The sequence below is a fragment of the Xenopus tropicalis genome, chromosome 4 (assembly GCF_000004195.4).
Source record: "Xenopus tropicalis strain Nigerian chromosome 4, UCB_Xtro_10.0, whole genome shotgun sequence".
Classification (NCBI taxonomy): domain Eukaryota; kingdom Metazoa; phylum Chordata; class Amphibia; order Anura; family Pipidae; genus Xenopus; species Xenopus tropicalis.
The window spans coordinates 93,115,755-93,124,935 of record NC_030680.2 but is presented as its reverse complement, the minus strand read 5'-3'; the positions used below and the strand labels follow the sequence as shown (position 1 = coordinate 93,124,935).

Below are 9,181 nucleotides of genomic sequence, written 5' to 3'. Positions count from 1 at the left end.
TATTATTATAAGTATAGTCCGTTTCTATTGTTTTGGATCAGACATCAGAAGTGTTTCTTAAAGTTGTTTATGTTTGCATCTGTTGGGGTTGTTGGGTGTATTTCAGTCGATGTAATCCAGGGGTACCATGTAACATTTTTTATGTGACTGCAACTTTTTTCCTCACTTGTGATTTTTTTCCGCCTATTTTGTGAAAAATCTGCCAATGGTGAAATGCTGAATTTTGCTGCAAATCCATGCCTGCTGAAAAATTTTGCTCATCACTATTAAGGACCCATTCAGGTGGTACTGACTGATGTGACGGATGTGTAACTTAAGTTAAGGAGAATTGATCCAAGTGCATCCAACTGAAAAATGCATGTGAGTAGAGTACACAGAATTATTTTTAAATTAGATAATGGCAAAGCTCTAAATGATGGGAAGGCCCATTTATCAACATTCTAATTTTCATGGTTTAAGAGGTTTCTGAGACCACAAACATATTGATAATAGCATATTGATAATTTAATATTAACTAAAGTTTTGAAACACCCAGCATTAGCAAGTCTATATATTTTTCTGCTACTGTATTTTATTTATAGATATGGATCATATTTTATATTAATGAATCAGTTAGATTTTTGGTAGCCTCCCTGTGAACTGACAGTCTATAGGAGGCTCTGCTTGGCATAACACTTGGTTTTTATGCCGCCAACACTTGCCTCCAGGAATTCAAAAATAAGCACCTGCTTTGAGGCCACTGGGAGCAACATCCAAGGGGTTGGTGAGCAACATGATTCTCCTGAGCCACTGGTTGGGGAACACTGCTGTACAGTATCCAACCAATTGGCTGACAATTGAGTGGACAGACTCCATATGAGGGGCCATACAGGACATAACTGCCTTTCTGTTGTTCTGTTCATTCTGATTAGAAGCCTAAATTGTCAGAACAGTAGTAGTGCCTCTGCTGGTGCACCATACACTGGCTGATAATCATGCATTAGGAATAGGAAATTTTTAAGCTTGCCCATTTGACGAACCAACTAATATCCATGGTAAGTAGATATTTAGTAAGATCTTTCAGTCAGCATACACACCAAAATAGCACAAAGCTTTGTTATGTATGATTTTATTAGTACAAGTGTCGCCAGCTTAGGACAGACAGACAAGATGGACATCTAAAGAAAGAAAATTAAAATAAAGAACCACAGTTCCCTCTGTTTTCCTCTTTTTTTACTGTTTAGTTAATAGAAAGTCCCGAGGAAAGGTTTCAGAACCAGTGGAAGAGGTGGAACGTGCTTATGGCAGGCAATGAGCCAGTTAATGTCAGTTGATTGTGTGGCAGCAAGCATCATTTCTTAGAAACATACGAATCCCTTCTGAGACTACCAGGAAGTTATATATACATATTGATGCTGGAAGTGAAGCCTAAAGTTTGATGTTTAGTAAACAAGGGTTTATTGGGATGATTTTATGTACTTAAATGTCTATTTCTGATATATTATCCTGTGTTGTGGGTGATTGCATATTTAGTACAAATTTACATTCTCAAGGTACACACAAAAGTTCTTTGCATTATTAGATTTTTAGTAGTGTATACTAAATAAATGTTGTCACCATACTGGAAAGGTTATGTAATAAAAGGTGCAAAGTTTGCTACTGGTCTAATCACCAATAGCAACCAATCAGAAAGTAACATTTACTGGTCACCCGGTTAAAAGAAAGCATCTGATTGGTTGCAATAGGTTACTGCACCTGGGCAGACTTAGTGCCTTTTATTACATATAGGGGTACCTAGATCCCATTATTAAAGGAATACCTTTATTTATATATATATATATAAATATATATATATATATATATATATATATAATAATACGATTGTCAGCACTCACAGGGTTTCTTAAGTAAAGTCAAAATTAAAAATAAAAGAACATTAGTAGATGCAAATGGTGAGGTTTATTGATCAATATTTGATTTATCAATATTTGACATCATATTTTTTCTGCAGTTCTGAAAAATTTCAGCAAAACAATGCAATTGTGAATATATTTTAGCTCTTTTTTCCATTAACAAACTGGCTTTACCAAACAAAAAACATTTAAAAATTAAACATTACTATTACTTATTATTATTATTATTATTATTATTAAAAAACATTACTATTAAAAATAGTGTGCCACCTGCCAGATTCTGTAAAATTCAATGGGCTGTGTCTTTGACGTTTTAAAGCAAGATGATGGGGTTTTTTTTCAATGTGCAATCAACTTTTATTACCACGATCACGTTTAACATTTTAGTTTTTGGTAAATATGCTAGTGATCTAGGGGGGGGAATTGCAAATTGTGATTTTTCTTCTCAAGTTTAAAAATTAGTGATGAGAGAAATTTTTTGCCAGACTTGGATTCACAGTGAAATTATGCATTTTGCCATTGGTGTATACTTTTTAAAGAAACAGCAGCAAAAAAATTGCAGAGTAAGGAAAAAGTCATGGTTCTGGCAACAAAAGTTGCGGTTGTGTAAAAAAGTCACGGTCGAATGAAATACATTGTGGTTGCGTCAAAAAAGTTGCGGTACCGTAAAAAAAAGACATCCACGTCAAAAATGTTGTGAGGTAGCCGTGTTTTGCAAATTTTCGCCCGTTTAGCACATTTTTTGGCGAATCAAAATGGGACAGATTTGCTCATCGCTATCAAAAATCAATAAAACAACTTTTTAATGTATTGCAGGTATCAGTATTATTCAGCATGTGGGCAGAGGTGAAAGCATTTATTAAAAAGAAGAAAACTCAGCTTTACCTTTCACCATGCAGTCTGATAGAAAATTAATTGGCAGGTAAGCCCCCCCCCCCTCCAGCATAAAGTTCAACTTTGGTAGAGAATGGGAGATTTTGAGAGGAAATGACATCTCTGCCTGTCTATTATCAGCCAAGATAATTTCTCCTGATGCAAAATGAAGTAGAAATGCTCAATTATTGCTCATAATGGATGCTGTACCTTCTGTAAAAGCTTGTGCCCGCTTTCAAACCATGAAAAAGTTCATTCTACTTCCTAAGGTGGTAATTATTGGGATAAAACGGAGGCAGCTCAAAGAAAAGGGTTATCAAAAGTGAATCATCTTCATCAAAAAACTGGAACTTAGAAACAGAATATTTTAATGAAATATTACACATTTAGGGGCCAATTTAGCAAAATTTGACTTACCGTTTTTTTCACAATTCAGAATGAAAAACACAAATATGTTCGAGAATATTCTTAACTCAGTAATTATTAAAGGAAAAAAAAACTTAGCAAATAGAAGCTGGGGAGGTTGATTAGAACTTTATCTATCTGTTGCCCCAGTTTATTAAAACATTCAAGTTTAAAATTATTTAAAATTAAGGGAACAATTCTTACCAGTATGCGACTTTTCTTTTCTTTTTTAAACTGAAATTTTTTTATTTTTTTTTGTTTATTTTTCCTTTACATGTAATACACAGCAAAAATATTGGGGATAAAGAATGAAGAGAGATAGGGAAGGTAAGTAGGAGAGGGAGAAAGGGGGAGAAGGGATGGGGGTCCATGCGTAGTAATTTTGCTTCTTGGTTGCGGAGATGCTTCTTACTTTTTCTTTCCTCTTTGGTTGATAGGGGAGTGGCATGGGTTTGTTTGTTGTATGTGATTTCTTGCCTCTTGTTTGTTTGTGTTGTAGTTTTAGGTGGTTCTTGTATATTTTGTTATCCAGGTTCGCCATATGTGTTGGGTAGCTTTGTCTTTGTTTGTTGTAGTCACGGGGTATTGTACCACTTGTTTTTCGTAGGTAAGGTTAGAGTCTGTGAGATGGATTAGGTCCTCTTTAGTTGGGATAGTGCCTGTTTTCCATAGTCTGGGAATTAATAGTCTGGCTGACGTGATGATGTGGAATGTGAGCTTTTGTAGTTCATGGGGTAGGTCCTGTAGCCCATGGTTGAGGAGTGCTAATGGTGCAGTTAATGGAATGTGCAGTTTCATTGTATCGTAAAGTAGTTGCGAGACATCTGTCCAAAAGGGGGTAAGAATAGGGCACTCCCACCAGATGTGTATTAGTGTCCCTTTTTCGGTATTGCATCTCCAGCAATTTGGGGGAGACGTTGGGTATATCTGGTGGAGGACTGAGGGTGTTTTGTACCATCTGTAAAGGATTTTCCTTTGGTTTTCTATGTGGTTGGTGCATTTGGAATATTTGTAGGCTGCATTGGCTGCTTGGAGCCACTGTCAGTATGTGACTTTTCATGTGTCGTTCACATCACACAAGTTTTTTCAAGGATATTTTTTTCATGTCTGCATTTTTATTTGTAGCAAACTCGAATTTTGATAAACCCACCCCTTTGTTTTAATATATTATAATACATAGTGCATTTCTAATATTTATTTTAATTTTACAAGAATTTATTAAAAGTAAATGTGGGTGGAGACTGGGTTGCACATCAAAAAAGTTGGATTGCTCCAATTTGTATATGTTAATAACCAGGCTTGCCAGTATCTTCTAGTCTGGGAGGATTAAACTCAATACATTGGTCAACAATTCTAATTAAATAGTTGACCTGTGCTCAAAGTATTTAGAAAGCAGGCTGCTTTCTGCTGTTTGGGATTTGTGTCCTAAAGGCAGCAATGCTAGAATTACCTAATTGTGTACTTATTACTGCTAAAATAATATCTACAATGTTATCTCATTCCAACTTTTTCCTTGCCTTAAATAAATACCCCCACTTACATTTTATAATGGTTTTACCCTAAACCACAAATGGTTCTAATAGAAAGTCCAATACTTCCATTTTAAGAACTGACTTACAGTACATGCTGATTCTTTTCATTGAATGCTTTCAAGCATATTACTGAGAAGTAGAGATAAATGGGGTGTCAGATAATATCCTTGAATGCTGTATATAATATGTATGAATTCAGGGGATTTGGAAAAGCATAATTTATTTTCAAGACCTGTAAAATGCTTAGATTTTCAAGTTTAAATGTACTTTATATCATTTAATATTTATTTGGTTATTAAAACAAGGTTTCTAGTGTAACCTTATTACATTTCTAAGTAAACAAATGTTGTGGATTTATTTTTATTATACTCATTGACACCCACTATTCTTTTACATACTTTAGAACCATGAGATCACCCAGGACTGAGAACATACATGCATACATTCATTTAAGCAGATGTGGGAGTTGCATGTAAAACTACTTTCATTAAAGATACTTGCATCAGAATGTGCTCTTTGCACTTCCATAAAGTTGCACTTGGTGCTGCCCAGTCCTTCCTGCTTTCTGTCCTGAATCAGACGCTGCTATTGACACAGGGGAACCTCCAGACCAGGCGGTAGCTCCAGAAATTATGCCAAATAGACTTCAAAAATATTTGGCACAATTGCACCTGATTTGTAACGAAGGTCACACACAATGGCAATAGTTTTGATTTTGAAGCCCAGTGCAATAGCGTCAGATTCAGCACCTCTTCCAGCCAGCAATGACACTGGAATTCTGGGAGAACAGTGCATTGTGGGAAAATACATGGTGATTGAACTCAAAATTGCATTTGGCTCAATGCACTAGCAGACATAAATGAATCCTATTATGTGACAAAGTAGAGGACAATAAGAAGGTGAAGGAAAAGAGTGTTTGATGGGATTCCTTAGGTGAATTAGTCTGTTAGGAAAAACTGAACAAATGCATTTCTTTGTCTGTGGAAAGCCAATTATATTCCTTGTAGAAAATAAAAACAATTATAAAGATATGTTAAGCTCATTACTTGGATTCCATTACTATATTCCTCTAGTCCTCCATAAGGAATTCTCCCTCAATTCACAGTTTCCAATTCTGTCCTGGAAATTATGGGTCAATGCCATAATTATACATAATCATAGTAAGGGCTGCATTTATGACGTTTCTATCTGCCTATCTTCTGTGTCTGTAGGTTATCCATACACTTTAATGGGTACCCATTGGGCTCTTAGTGTGTGTTGTGGCAATATGCCATGAATATTTTGTGTACAAAGAAAGTACCTTCTCTTCTGTTATTTACTTAGTAAATGTTCTGTTCTGGTTAATAACCATTGAAGCCTAATTTACCTTGTGGAAGGCAATATGTTTGGAATTATAGCTCAGCCAATAGACTCTCCCTTAAATACTACAATAGCTGAGGATGTAGCAGTGCTCTTGAGAACAACTGTAGAAGATACCCCATAGCAGTGATCCCCAACTAGCGGCTCATGAGCAACATGTTGCTCACCATCCCCTTTGATGTTGCTCAGAGTGGCCTCAAGGTAGGTGTCCAATTAGGTTAGGGTACAATTAGGGGACACAAATTTCATACCCAAGACTGATACACTTTTAAAGGCATGGAAACGTTTTAACTGATTGAGAGAGAAAGAACAGACCTTTGTGAAAGTACTAAATAAAAAAAATAGGATAAAGCTTGATTTAAGATACCAAATGTTGAAGAATTTGCATTAAAAAGGAGTAGTTAACCGTATCAAATGAGAGGAAAAATCCAGAAAATAATGAAATGTTATTTGGCCTGCATACATACACACACCTGGGCATTGTTAGGGTTCTTGGGTTGTGGTCCAATTTAAATATGCAATACAAACAGGAACAGCAACTATTTGATGTCTCATTTTGTAAATGAAGAAAAAGGTATCTCAGAGCTGTGTTTCTGAGTTAAATATTCTTAACAGTTGTCAATGGCATTTGAAAGCCATATGGAAAACAATTTTGTTTTAAATGTTTGCTGGAACTGTTAAACCCCAGAGTAATCAGGATAGTCTGTGGTGTCCAATGATGTACCTCTAGGCATTTGTCAAGCCTTGCATATATTTCATTTTATTGATTGTAATTTCATACAGTAAATGTCTCAGCAATATGATTAATACAGTAATGATCCAAACTTTATCACCTTCAAATTCTTTTTCTCCCTGATATTTTGTACTTTCCTGTAACTTTCATCAACAAGGATTTGATGTGAATAAACTGACATAAGGACACGGCATGGTTCATTTTACCACAGAGCATCCTTGTTCCATAGCGAGATACCCATCTTGGAATGGAAATTGTTTTGAAAGCTGTAACATTTTCTTTGTGTCTGTATTTTGGCCTGGCATTGTGTGCAATGACACAATTAGGTCACAGCCAATTTCTATGGTAATGCCTGATACTCTGACATTTATGGAGCATATGTTATTTGACAAGGTTCTGCAGGAAGGAAATTTCTTGCAGTGGCAGTTAAACTAGATTGGTGCATTTTGGAGATGCCTGTTTATATTTTTTGTTTTTATAGTTTCTCTGCAATCCTCATTAACTTCTTTCCATGGTGTCATAATTCCTTTTAAATGTAAGGGTGTAGTAATAACTGGCTGTGTGCCGTACATGTTGCTGTTGGCCTATTGTTGTCAATATTTATTGGTTTTTTTTATATATTCCAATTATTTAATCTATGCAGAGATGTGAACCTTCTGCCCATTGTCATAGGGGGATACTGTGGCACTCACTAGGTGGAAGTGCATACGTATGGAGGCGCGCTTCCGGAAGTGACATTCAGTCATGCATGCAGGCTGGAATTCACTGTGGGACATTGGGGAATTGCTTAAAATTGGGAGAATGCTATTGGGGGATGGGGGAGAGCCACCAAAATCAGGTAACGCCCGATAAAATAGGGGGGTTGACAGCTCTGTCTATGTCAACTGTAATTGTGCATTATCTTTGTATGGTGCAGCTCGGATAATGTGCCCTATTGTGAGGCAGACTGTTCTTACCTAAAAGGTACTTCTGAATCAGGGTGTCCCAGTATACAAGGAGAAAGATATGGAGCAATTTTGAATGACAGGGAGTTTGAGACATTTTTTATAGTAGGGAAAGATCTAAGGAAGAGGTATTGGTTCCAAGAGACCAGCTTGCACTCTGGAGTACTCTGTTGTGGAGGACTCAGTAGGATTAAGAAGAGCTGCCCAAGAGCTGACGACCATTATTTCAGCTTCTGTACTCATTAAAGCATAAGTAAACCTTTTTCTATCTCTAAAAGGACTCTAAATAGTGCCCAGGATAACACACCTTTCTCCCTGCACTCAGTCTTGTGCAGATTCTGTATCACAAACAGCTCAACTTTAGCTCTCTTAGCTACTTCCTAGTCTAGTGTTAGGCTCCACCCCCTTTCCTTTGCACAGCTCTCCTTTTCTTTCTGACTGTGAAGGTAGTCAAAGAGGTGTCTACTATGCATGCCTGATTTCCAGTTCACAAGGTGCTTTTTAACTTTTTTCATTTCTAGCCTATTTCTTTATTATAATGTATGTTTTCCTATTTTGTGTCTCATTATTACAGCTTTATACACATCTCTCCGTTATAACTTATTGTTGTCATAGCATTACTAAGTATCTCCCCTGTGCCCACACTGATGAAAGAAACATGGAATTTGTTTGAGGTTACATAAAACATTTCAGGGATGGAGGTACAATATTCTACAAGTATGATACAAGTTCAGTTCAAGTTTCTTTGTATAATACAGATACATAATATTTTCTTAATATTATTAAATAATGTACTCAATGGCACAAGTGGAGCCATACCACATTCCTCTTGTAATAAAGAAGGTACCATTGAAATATACATGCATTGTATATGCAAGTTGTGAGCACATCCAGTTTGATAATGTTCCTGTTGTGCTTAAAACTGTGTATTAAATTAACCAATAGGAAATCAAAATTTCTTCCATATTTCAACTAGCTGGGAATCAGCTGGATTCATATAAATTGTGAATCAAAAAAACTTTTGCTATACCTCCATCTATTAAAATTTTTTAGCATTAACAACTTACAGTGGTGTGAAAAACTATTTGCCCCCTTCCTGATTTCTTATTCTTTTGCATGTTTGTCACACAAAATGTTTCTGATCATCAAACACATTTAACTATTAGTCAAAGATAACACAAGTAAACACAAAATGCAGTTTTTAAATGAGGGTTTTTATTATTTAGGGAGAAAAAAAATCCAAACCTACATGGCCCTGTGTGAAAAAGTAATTGCCCCCTGAACCTAATAACTGGTTGGGCCACCCTTAGCAGCAATAACTGCAATCAAGCGTTTGCGATAACTTGCAACGAGTCTTTTACAGCGCTCTGGAGGAATTTTGGCCCACTCATCTTTGCAGAATTGTTGTAATTCAGCTTTATTTGAGGGTTTTCTAGCATGAAC

The 9,181-nt window shown here is 36.1% G+C and overlaps 1 long non-coding RNA gene across 1 annotated transcript; it reads left to right on the top strand.

Annotated features, from left to right (window-relative positions):
* The first annotated feature begins 273 nt into the window (after positions 1-273).
* Positions 274-2,814, top strand: LOC116410396. Its single transcript, XR_004222355.1, has 2 exons — positions 274-360; positions 2,709-2,814. It is a non-coding gene; the product is annotated as an uncharacterized LOC116410396 (long non-coding RNA).
* The last annotated feature ends 6,367 nt before the right edge of the window (positions 2,815-9,181 follow it).